The sequence below is a fragment of the Euprymna scolopes genome, chromosome 14, assembly GCF_053919585.1.
Source record: "Euprymna scolopes isolate OS-2025 chromosome 14, ASM5391958v1, whole genome shotgun sequence".
In the NCBI taxonomy this organism is placed as follows: Eukaryota; Metazoa; Mollusca; class Cephalopoda; order Sepiida; family Sepiolidae; genus Euprymna; species Euprymna scolopes.
The window spans coordinates 141849056-141863296 of NC_136495.1; positions in this window are offsets into that span (position 1 = coordinate 141849056).

The window sequence follows — 14241 nt, forward strand, 5'->3', positions numbered from 1 at the left end:
ATATATATATATATATTTAACAGTGCAGTCTCGTTATATCAGAACTCATCAGACAAGCACCTTCATCAGCCGGGCATCGAACCTACAACTATGGAGTTTACAGTAGGCTATCATACCCTCAGGACTACGAATCGGGCCACAAATGTCCCTTTTAAAGTGCTCACCAAAATGGCAGGCGATAGCGCTATACGGCTTATGTTGTGAGGATAATGAATTAACGATGTTTTGACGCTGTATATCACTTCCCACTATGCTCAACCCCAGATAGGGAGCATTATAGTCATCAACATAGAGTACAGATTCGCTGTTTCACATATATATATATATATATATATATATATATATATATATATATATGTATATGTGTATGTATATATATATATATATATATATATATATATATATATATATATATATATATATATATATATATAGCAGATTTTATTTATATTTTATTTGACGCATCTGAATTTTAAACTGGACGTATCTTTGCTCTATCTGACCCTGCCACCAGCTTTACACCACAGAAACTGTAACCGAATTATGACTTTAGTAGCACGCGCAAATTACTGCTGCTCCCTCTTGATTCTGTTTGACATAGTGTTCTTCCTTATTTATCATTTTCGGTCCCGTTCTAATTCCGTCATAATTTCCCTGTCTCACTTTTTCCTCACTCTTAACAAACACTCATATACCCACACACACACACACACACACACACACACACACGTATATATATATATATATATATATATATATATATATATATATATATGTATATATATATATATTGACTAAAGTATACTCATGTATATATACATACATATATATATATATATATATATATATATATATATATATATATATATATATAGGAAGGTAGGTAGGTAGGTAGAACACTAATTTTTGTCACCCATTATAAAAAATGCAAACAAAAATTAGTAAAATGGAATTAGTTTATCGGAATTTTCCGCTATATCGAAGAAGGATCAGTTAAAATTGCGTATAAACATTTAATTTTACTTCATAACTACAGTGCACTAAAAATAACAAAAAAAAAACTCTTTTAAACACGAGAAAAACATAAATGGAAAAATATTGTGCTAAATACAAGAAAATCAGGTCACATCAATCTTTGAAACTGCAGGCAAACGTTAGTACAAATATCAAGTATATCTTTTAATAAATGTTTATCAATCATTATTCAAGTATAATATAACTTCTGAAGAAGAATTATTTTGTTGAAATATAATGAAAAAAAAACATATATATATATATATATATATATATATATATGTGTGTGTGTGTGTATGTGTGTGTGCAACACGAAAACATGTCGCATTTAAATAGACAACAACTAAACAATTAAATTCTTGTTCCTATAAGCGGTCATATGGCACAATTTTCCCGTATGAATTGGCATTTATAAACATAAGTATTAATTTGGAATTCCTAATAGTAAACATCATAACATTTTTACTAGATCCTTTAACAAAAATTGTAACAAACTTATATTTAAGACCAAAGTCACATTCGAATTTAATATTAACAGATTTTCAAACATCTGCGTACAAAGGAATTTTATTCAGTCTGAACATGTTGTTTAAGTTAATTATCTTAAAATGTTATTTTACTCGTAAGATGCAAACATTACAAAATTGGTCTACTTAGGAAAACATTATTCATACTCGACTACTAAATATATTTTTATTTGATAATTGCCGAATAACGGCCTAAATTTAAAAACAAAAATTCTAATTATTAACTGTTAATCTATAATAAATGTATAAGGGCAATCTTCTATAATTGTTTTTGGAGACTAAAAATGCAATCATAAAAAAATACATTATTTTGAAAATCATTTTTGAATTTTGCAGTCGAAATATTTTAATGTAAAATTATTGTTCTTCTTGAGAATACAGCAAGAATTATGATCAATTAGTATACTTTTACAGCGTTTTACTGTTATTTTTTGTAAAAGGTGTCGAAAAGCATGCCTTTATAAGCGGTATCCTTACTATTTATAGTATATTATATATGTGTATACATATATATATATATATATATATATATATATATATATATATATATATATATATATATATATATTAGTCCTCGCGCGAAAGAGCCGAACACAAACTGTTTTAAATAATAATAAAAATAGAATAACGATAACAAAGACATTCGCTGGCGAGGACTACTATTTAGCATAACCAGTTATACAGCCATTTTGACGTTTTAATCTGTATTTTTCTCGTTATCTACTGAATATTTTAATGAAACTTATGTGAAATATGTTCCTCATTAAATTTGTAAGGTGTTCTATTCTGAAAGAAGTTTAAACAAATTTAATCTAAAAATGGTGTATTAAAGGTTTTGTTAAGACACTTCAGATTTTCTCATTATTCAGATATGTATGACAAAGAGGGAGTTTACAAAAAAGAGCTGTGGCATGAGTAGAAATACAAACTGAAACATAGAGTATATTCCGATTGTAATAATACAATGAGTGGGTTGCAAAAATGAGGTGTGGTATGAAGAGAAAGACAAACTGAAATAGAGAGTAGCAGAGTTTTTTATAAGTACATGCAAAACCACATTCATTTTTTAAAATCCAAATTAATGAATCAAATAAAATATAATATCAAAAAGATAAAATAGAAAAACATTTCATCGAAGGCATGAAAATTGTTAAAAAAAAATTGTTTTTACTGTAGGCTGTAAAAATAAATGTACAAGATTTATTTTGAAATTTATTTATCTTCAATGTGAACTTGTATACATTTTACGAAGTAAGGTATTAAACTTTTATACCTTACTTTGTAAAATTAATAAAAGTTCACTTTGAAGATAAATAAATTTCAAATTGAATCTTGTACCTTTATTTTTAAAGCCTATAGTAAAAACATTTTGTTTAACAATTTTCATGCATTGGATGAAATGCTTTTCTAACTATATATATATATATATATATATATATATATATATATATATATATATATATATTGTTTTTACAATATAATTATCTAGTGACATGTGTTTCGTCGTCTACGACTCACCAAAGCAGCAGATTCTAGCGAAATTCGACATCGGGACCTCATAGTAAGATGCCTAAACGACTGTGCGGATATCTCGATTTACGTAGATGTTATTTTATTTGTTTCTGTTTTCGCAAAAAAAAACAACAAAAAACAAAACAAAAAGAAATAACACACATATATATATAGGTATATATATATATATATATATATATATATATATATATATATATATATATATATATATACATATATCTGAAATTGCAAAGCCTAATATTGTCATATGAATGAACGTATACATATGTAATTATAAAGCCATACATTTATCAAAATATCCCTATATATATATCCCTATATATTTGCATATATTTGAACACATACATATAATATATACATTCATATATATTTATATATATACATATATGTATACGTACTTTTGTGTATAGATATATGTATATATGCATATATATATACTTCAATATGTACATTTGTATAATTACACACATACATATATATATATATATATATATATATATATATATATATATATATATATATATATGTGTGTGTGTGTGTGTGTGTGTGGGTGTGTGTGTTTCTGTATACGTTGGCCTGCGGATGAGCAATTGTACGTGTGTATTTTAGAAGTTTTAGTCGACCACCGCCTCGCGGAAGTGGTTGAACGTGCCTTGTCATTCATTCCGAGAAAGGATGTGTGTCGTTTATGGGAGTCGCTTTCATCTTCTTCCACATCTCCAGTTATTGGCGCCATCAGCAATACCATTGGGAAACGTAAAGCAAAAAACAAACAGGAAGTTTAATCTTCACACGACTCCAACTTTCATTCCCCTTAAAAGCCGGATTAAAACGATCGTTTGTTGCAAAAATAGCTACACACAGGCAAAAAATAAAAGAAACTTGTATAATTTACTAAAGCTTTTTTTTTTTTAATTCAGAACTTTTTTTTCTTTTTAGATAGTAACTGTTCTATTTCATATATTTACAAATCATATATATATATATATATATATATATATATATATATATATATATATATATGTGTGTGTGTGTGTGTGTGTGTGTGTTTGGGAGTGTATGGGTGTATTAATGTAGAAATTATTTAACTTTAAAAAGTTCTTACCAATTTTTATGCACAGGTTTTGTTTTTTGTATTGTTTAATTAGCAAAAAATGTCGTCAATAATTTCAAATAAGGAGTTCTTTTGTGAAAACGACGAAAACAGTTTCTTAAAAATGCACACCTGTGAAACTCTCTTCCGTTTACCTGCTTTGCAGCTTCCTATATAATCCTTGTCTTCAAGTCCAACGCGTACGAGTTCTTCATGAGCTGTTCATTTAAGTATTCCAATTTACCAAATTTCCACTACTAACTATTACCATGATATTGTCCCATTGACGACTATACACTTTTTAAGTCTTTTCCTCGATTGGTCTCTGGGCCCTGATAAGTGGTGTCTCTTATGTTAAAAAAATCAACCTAGATATGATGTATGACTCGACGTTGATGTTTGTTTAAATATGCACCTCCCTCGTACAGACTAGCCTAGTCCAGATGCAGGACAGGAATAAGACAGTTTGAGGGCAGGTTGTAACAGGATATGCCGACATTCTCCGTACATACGACTTGTATTTGAGCAGCCTCAAATGTGATCTAACGGAAATGATGTGTGTTCGCTCTGTTATAAGTATTGTAAAATGTAAATTAAGTAATTAATCCAGTCAACACGAATATATGTATCACGTCAAATGGGCATTCCGTAGCCGAGTATATTGGGCACTAATGATCGCGGTTTAGAATACGAGGTTGACAGCTCAATATATCTAGACGCATATAAAGAATCACGTAATGCTGTTGTTTTTTACATAGGAATCACCATTTATCAAGACCTGGAGGCCACTCGAGGCTAAGGTTTAATGTGTATATATTAGTCAATATGATTATGGCGTAGAAAACATAAGCAGTAGGAATTTTGTAAAAAAAACTTATTTACGTTGGACTTGAAGACAATCAAATTGTAGTCAGCTGGAAACCAAGAAATCTGAAAAGATATCCACAGGCGTGCAGTTCTAAGAAATACGCTTTGTTCATGGAATCTGCATTTTGGTTTCTGCACAGATAAAGAGTTTGGGAAATTATTGATAATGGTTTTGATTAGACGAGCGTTTCTAGTTAAATTTTGGCGAAAGGGGGCCAAAGATTGAAGCTCAGCTGAGCATTAAAACTCAGATAGAGACGAAGTTTTCCGTAGCAAAATAGTAAAGTATGTTACAATTAAGTCTAATTATTAGTAACAAGTATTATTGTTTACGCTGCATGAAAAAAATATGTATTTCTTAAATATAGGACAATTAACGATTTAAAAAAAAAATAAATCAAGTGACAAGCATATATAGTGCATGAATAAATAACAGATTAAATTACACCTTATTTTACTAATTACACAAAGTGAATAACAAAAATCTAAAATAAGAATTAAATGCAGCAATAAAATAGAAAAAGGATGAATGTTGAAACTGTAGCATTCAATATTCTGTTAAATGGAAATCACTATTAAATTATTATGAACTTATGTCCTATGACAGACGAAAAAAACAATATATAATTTAACAGTAGAATTAATAGTAGGCAAAATATACAATAACTGATACTATATATATATCATTGTTGTCTTGATATTCTTTATATTTTCTGTCTATATAAGAAGACTTTATTGATTTTTAATGTGTCACTTTCGACAATATATAAGGACAACATGGTCAGTCCTATAAAAATCTCCCATACTCAGCATTTCCTGTGAATACTGCTTGGTATTTTTGAGCAAGAATACGCATATTTCTACACCGTTTATTCATTTTGTAATTAACTCTCCTCGCTCCAGTACATAATCCCACATAGGTAGTCGCAACTATTTTATCCTCATTAGATTTACTTCTCTCCCGAGACCGTAAAAAGCAACTACTTAACTTGTACTAAAATTCTTTGCACAGTATGTTATTTACAGATATCGCTGTATTTACGTAAATTACTCCTAACATTAAACAAATAATATTATAAATCAAAACGTAGAGTAGGCTACAAATAAGTTGTCGCCTTATATTATAGACTGTTTGCAGATTATGATGTGAATTGGCTTGTTTCTGTTCTTTTATGAATCTTACAGAATACATATTTTTAAAAATATTTTAAATTACGCTTTTCATGTTTCATTCCCTTTTAAAGATATATATATATATATATATATATATATTTAACTGATTAGTTACATAACGTCCCAACTACAATGTTTCCAATCGAGTTGTAATGAACGACTTTAATTTTTCAGAAGTGTACGATTATTGTTTCCCAATGTTCTTTTAATATTTCTGTACTTTCGAAAAGTGTATACCTAGAAAAGATTATTTAAACCATCCAATTAGATTTCAACCTACATTTCATCGCATATTTCGGATTGCTTCTAAAAATAGACAGTTTTACTCGTTCAAATGAATAGTTGTAACACTTTCTATCTTAAACTTTCGAATTTTTACTGATATGATGTGTTGCATTAAACATAATAATTTTAATTGGAATAATAAAGATGGGTTGCTTCTGCAGACTTTACTTTTAACTACAACGAATTAAAAATTAACATTCCTGTTCAAATTATGTGAATGTATTCAGTTTGATTGTCGATTACTTTAAAAGAAAAGCTATATTTTACTTATGGCTTCTTTACAGTTAGGATTAACAATTAGATTACAGTTCAAAGTTTGTATTTATAACGCTTCAATCACATTCTTTCGAAGTAAACGTACACCTTACTTAGTTATTTTACAGTTAGGTTTAAAATTAGTATTCTCGTGAAAATCCTATGAATGTACTTTTTGTCGATTATCGACTTTAAAAAATCGAATAGCATCCGAAATTATAAATTCTGTACAAGTAGCAATTTAACCTTATCGATGTTTTTTTCTTAGTTTTTTTCAGCGTAAACTTAACTTACGTTTAGTGTTCAAGATTAACAAAACATTCCAGATCAAATTCTGTAAATGTATTCTTTTCGTAATGAAATTTACAACTATATCTAGATACGTGTGATGTGTGTAAAAAAGAAAATGCGCTTAAATTTACATAACACCAAACTATTCACTATTCTACAGAAAAATAAAACTCTTTCTCATTATAATCTTATTAAAAAATAGACAGTTACAGATTTAAACATTGTTTTATGCTAATTGATTTGAAAGCATATATATAAAATTAGTCTGAAATAAACTAAAACTGTATTTTAGTAAAACCTTCCAGATTTACAAAGTAAATTAACAATTTCTGCAATCTTAAACTACTCCATTTTAAATTTCAAACACTCACAATTTATTTTTTACGTTTAAAACTATTAGTAATAGCATTTGAAAAGTAATTATTTCCCTGAGATGACACTGAAATGTATTTTATTGGATTTTATCCTGTGATTTTATTTTAATTTATTATTGTTAAACGTCTTATAGTTATTTAAAAATAAACCGTATTCTTTAAATCGATTTTTATGCTTTAAAACTATAGAGAAATTGATTTGTATTGGTTGACATCCATTTTATAAAATATTATCGCAGTAACAGTCTAAAAAATTATGTTTAATCTATATCAAATCAAAAATTGCACCATTGTTCTCACTTGCTTAAATTATCCTCTTAACTTAAAAGTGCCGAAAAGAATTATAGTTATGAAACCTGTCTCTTTGAAAGGAAACAACTTAAAGTAAATGAAAATAATGTAGATTAATATCATGTTTACTTTATCCAGGCAAAATACAATTTCATGTAATGGACACTCTTATTGCAAATATATACACGTATTTTATGAATTTATCCAAAATCAATAAATGGTCAGATTTTCTGAAAGATTTTGATACTGAATTAAAGCTTGAGTCACATGGCACATGCAGTTGGTCAGAAATTTATATAAAGGAACATTTTTTGTACCAGATTAAAATCCTATTTTATTTTTGCATGTTAAATAATCAAATATATTACAATTCCTCGAAATGATAACATATCTGAAATTATATTTACTTTTATATTTATAATAAATCGTATATATAAATCCAGATAATACCAAAGTTATGATATTTTGACACAATAATCCTACTAATTATACAATTTAATGTTTAATTGCAACAAAACAAGAGAAGCAACGCAATCATATACAAAAAAGGCCTAAGTTCAGCATTGACCCACAATTTGATCCCAAAGCTTGCCAGTAAACGTCAAATCCTGGAAAAAATGAACAAGCGGAGAAGATAAAGGCCTATACATATGTTAATTTGAGTTTGCAAACAATACATATAACTAAGTACATCATTCTCCCTCAATATTGCTCCCGAATTCCCCAAGGCATAAACATATTAAATTTGAGTACAGCACCATGCAAAAGTCCTAAATAAACATACACAGAACATTTTGAACAAATACGGTAAAATAGTCCCAAAAATGGAGCGTTTTTATTAGCCCTTAAAGATCCCCTTAGGCACACCCAAGAGTAATCGCGAAGTAGAGACAAACAAAATTATATAGAGATCATTAAGTTACAATTTTTTAGAAAGTTTTATACACATCACACCAGCATTTTTTTTAATAAGCACAAGAGTGTCAACTTTAAAAGTTTTTACCCGAAAGGCACCCTATTGGGGCAACCGGTATTTCCCGAAAAATCCGTCTGTTACTTTTTTAGCCATATCATGTGTTACGGTTGTGCAAATTTGAAAAAAAATCATGCGTAATTATTGAAAAAAGTGCGGACGGACGAACGGGCGATCGGACAAAGGCGACTTTTCAGGTGAATTTTTAGGTGAATGTTCTACCTTCTGCCGCGGGACCAAATACATATTAGAAAATAATATACTTTTAAAACTTTAAAACGAGTAAAAATTCAATTTATTAAATCTTCAATTTTTGTCATGGATTTTTACTTAGACATTTATATTACTCCAGGCAAGGCCGGGAATCGTGTTCTACTAGTTGAATCTGAATAAACTAATTCATAAAATAATATCCTGCGAAGTTCACGCACGTAATTAAATAAACTACCTTAATTAGAAAATAAGACTAATAAATCGCAATCACTCATGAATAAACTATCACGAAATCTTATGCGTACTCCCAGGTTTTGTTTGATGCTGTTTTAATTTAACTGGTATTTATCAAGATATAGAATAATTCTGTAGAAGTACACTTTGCCATTATCATCCTTTTCTTTAAGAATAGACGTAAACTTTTCGTACGTTTAGTCTACAGTATTAAAAAACGTTCCAAAAGAAGTATGTAAGAGTAGCCTTTTCTGGAACTTAAACTACATGTAGATACATGTAGCCTAAATGAACATAATAAGCAAATAACTATTTCTTATTCTACAGTAAAATAGAACAGTTCCTCATTACAATTTTATTAAAAATACTTTTATTTTTAACTAGCGGGATCTGTGGAAAGTTCAACGGGGAACTCATTCATATGTAATATATTGATGTTGGCATTGTCTGGATTTAAAGTGTAAATGAAGATGTTCTGGTATTATTGTAGCTTCTTTTTAAAACTAGAAAATAATTTATCTAAGCTAACACGATCGCCCATCAAAGCCCGATCGGAGAGTACGCTTAAATATGATATTTTACTTCTTGCAGAATTCGTATATTTATTATTACATAGTTAATGTTCTATCGATTTTTTTATATATCATACGTTTCGATTTTTAAAAAAATCCATATGACTTGGATACATTAGCTTGAATCTCAACCCAAATAAAAAGTTATACACCCACATCTCTCTCTTTCTCTCTCTCTCTCTCTCTCTCTCTGTATATATATATATATATATATATATATATATATATATATATATATATATATATATATGCATATATGTATATATAGGTAAAGAAGCAAATAGTAATTAAAACATGTTAACACACTTTGAAAAGGAGTTAAAATATATTTAATCTGAAAAGGAAACAATTAATAAGTGGATAGTCTTAAATCCGCGGAGTTTCGAAGAAATACTTTCGATCTCCTCAGAGGGTACGATTTAGCAAAATGCGGGATCGGATTTTGCATACAAAAATAGTTGATGAAACTGCAAGGAAGTCAAAGATCTTACTTGATAACAAAAAGTGAAGCAGAGGAAATATGTGAAGAAAAAGGTGATTTCATGTTAATAGATTGTCTGGTGAAAGGTAAAGTATACAATTACGGTAAAATCCAAAAATGTAAATCCAAGAAAGTTAATTAAATTTCCATTCGCACAAGTAAAATCCAAGGAAATCGCGTAATTGTAAGACGATCCAAAATAATCCACAAGGCCGCAATCCGTGGAATAATACACAAATATGTACAAGGAAAAGAGGAAAACATTCCAATAATATTAGTAAAAGAAAAATAAGATATGCGTTTAACACGGCTGCCCAGACTAATCTCCCGCTCGGTTTAGCTTTTTATTCTCTCCAGATATGTTTGAAAAGGAACACTGTCCTCTGTCTGTAAAACATATCCCTATTCCTACCCAAAAAGAATATATCCACAAATGTGTTCTCGCTTTGAAGACTTTCCTACAAAATATAAGGTAGAAGTCTTATCACTATGACTTAAGCATTAACATTTCACTTAAAGCGACTATGTCCTCTTAATACCAACCTAACCCAGATTTATTAACAAATGAATTTCCTATCAAATCTCATAGAGAACAAAAGAAACTCTGCGGAAGATCTCCCGAATTTTACGGAGTAAAAACCACAGCCTACTACAAATACAACCCTTACCTTGAGGAGTTTGAAAATTCCATTTTTTCACAGTGATCACCACTTATCAAGGCCCGGAAACCACTCAGGGATAAGGGTTATTGCAAGTACATTAAGTTAGTGAGGAGATATGCTGAAGTGTTTACTTAAGGGGGCGGTTCATTATGAATTTGTTAACATTGGACTTGAATACATCCAAGTTGTAGTCCGGAGGGAAGCACGCAGACGGAACAGAGTTCCCGAGGCGTGCAGTTCTAAGAAAGAAGCTTTGTTCATGGAATCCGCGCTTTGATTTAGGCACAGATACAGAGTGGGGGAAATTTTTCACAGTGGATTCAGCTAGACGGGTGTTTTTTCGTTAAAGTTAGTAAAAAGATTAAATTTAAAAAACTAAAACACCCTTAAAATTCCGTTACTCGAAAAGTAAATAATTTTGCCGAAAAAATTAAAAAAGTAAGAAACATATATTCCTCCCTGCTGATAAGACAAAAAAGTATTATAAACTTGACTATCCTACATATAAAATACTTTGTTTATAAAGGACTAAATTAATTTCATAAAATAGTACCTCCTAAGACTTTAGATTCCATTACTTCTGAAGCTAAACATTTACTGATTTCTATGAATATTCATAATTTCACTGAAATAATTTCTCCGGGTACCCCTATATTCATCCTCAAGTATCATAAACCTAATTTCTATGAGAATCGCTCCATCAGATTGATCTGCCCATCTAACTCTGACTTAGGTGCTGTAAGCAAAAATATCTTAGATATAATCATCCCTTCTATTAAAGAAAAAGTAAGTTTCCCTTCTTGGCTAAATTCAGATTCCGTAATTAATTGATTTGTCTCCCTTAAAAATAAACACCTCCTTAACTTCATAACCTTTGACATCCAAAATTATTATCAATCAATTTCTCCGATACTTTCAAATAGGGCTCCAATCTTTGCTTAAATAAATTCTGACTTAACTAATTTAGAAATTAAATTAATTCCCATAGCGAGAAAGTCCCTTATACAATTAAACAATACGTTTTGGACTAGAAAGGACACCCCTGAAATTTTGACATATTGATGGGTTCACTGACTCAGCAAAAGTTTCCGATTTAGTGTGATTCTTCTTACTGAAAGAACTTAAATACCACTGTAAACATATCCAAGTGGACATTTATAGAAATGATGTCCTTTTTATTACAACTGCCATGCCAGGAGAGTACAACAAAACAATTACAAAATTACATAACTTCTTTAATAACTTTATACTTTTTATAATTATCGAACAAAACAACAAAAACTTCAATTTTTTTAGATGTTACACTTAATCTTAACACTGGAACTCATAGCCCCTATCATAAACCCAACCTTTCGCTTTTATAAATCTTCTAAACCCCCCAACTCAATTATAAAATCTATAATACCATCCGTCTCTATAAGAATTTCTGCTCTTTATTCTGATAAAAAAATTAATCACAATGCTACTTTCTTCAATAATGCCTTAAGGAACTCAGGACACAAGGACAAGATTAAATAAAACCAATATTCTGAATGTGTTAGCCGCCTTAAATCTGTAATCACACACAGTATGACTTGGAAGAAACCAGTTCAAATAACAAAATTTTCCGCTATCAGTAACAATGAACCAGTCTACATATATTATCTAAATCAAAATGCTAATCGTAATATCTCTAATCCACACAGTCGAATCAGGCGGAAGGAAAATATTTGGTTTAATCCTCGATTTAGAATAAATATCAAAACTAATATACCTAAGGAATTATTCAACATTGTACAAAACTCTTTCAAATACCCACACAGATACAGTTCTATTTTCAATACAACCTCAATCAGGATTTCTTATTCAACAATGGCTAATTAGGCACAAAGAATCTTTACATCTAATAAAAAACCTGCACAACCGAAGCTATTATTATTATTATTACTTACCCTCAAAGTAACAATATAATAAATTTTAAAAACGAACCGAGCTCTTTTTGTAAACATAAGTCCAAATTTAATTATGGTGATTTTGAAATTACATAGCTATTACTTTAATTTGTAATTTGTCTTTTACATTATCGGTTTTTTCTACATATGTTTTAATACTTTATAACGTAATAATCAATTGTGTTTATTCTTTATTTCTTCGTTGCTTGACCGGTTTTTTATCTGCAATTTCCGTTTTAGTATTTAAATATTCCTATCTATCAAATATATCAATATACCTCCACATTCATATCGTGTATGTATATTTATTAATATTTTACTATACACATTTACTTACATACTTATTTGTTGTATCCGGAATTTGCAGAAACATGCCATCCTCTCCCCTTAAAATGTTTCTTTTTTATTTTATATTTTATTTATTATTTTTATTTATTTATTTATTTATTTATTAATTTATTTATTTTTCCAGTTAGTGTCTTTTAATAACTCTTGCTTACATTTTCTCAAGTAATTACCTGCACATTGCAGTAGACTTCTTTTTCTATTTTTTGCGACTTTTTACGTCCTTTTGCCTGCGTCATTTAGACATTTGCTTCACTGATTTCTTTTAATTACTCTTTGTCTCGGCAGCACTGTTAAACACATATCTTATTTTTCTTTTATTAATATCATTGGATTTTTTCCCATTTTCCTTGTACATATGCGTGAATTGTTCCACAGATTTTTGCCTTTTGGATTATTTTGGACCTTCTTCTAATTACGCGATTTCCTTGGATTTTACTTGTGCGAAGGGAAATTTGATTAACTTACTTGGATTTACATTTATTAATTTTACCGTGATACTTTACTGTTCACCCGGCTATCAATTCACTTGACATCACCTTTTTCTTCACCATATTCCCTCTGCCTCAATTTTTGTTATCAAGTGAGATCTTTGACTTACTTGCACTTTCATCAAATACTTTTGTATGCAAAATCCGATCCCGCATTTTGCTAATTCCTACCCTCTGATGAGTAGGTAAGTATTCCTTCAAAACTCCACGGATTTAGGACTATCCATTATTAAGTGCATTCTTTTTTGATTAAATATGTTTTTAACTCTATTTCAAAGTGATTTTTTAACATGTTTTATTAATTATTTGCACTTATTATAAGCTCTATCTCCTATTTGGTTTTATCGAGCTTTTACAGCTGCTTGAGACTATTTTTTTTAAATATTAATTCTTAAATATTTTTAATATACTTTCTTTTTACCATCTTGGATGATTTTGGTAAATTTACTTGCAATTTTTACTTCATATATATATATATATATATATATATATATATATATATATATATATATATATATATATATATATATATTGATTTCCGTGAGCCCTAATCGAAACAAAACAAAAATACTGAAGAATTCTTTATAAAATTATTTAATAAAAAAATAGGTGGCGTAAGTGCCATCAGCTATAATC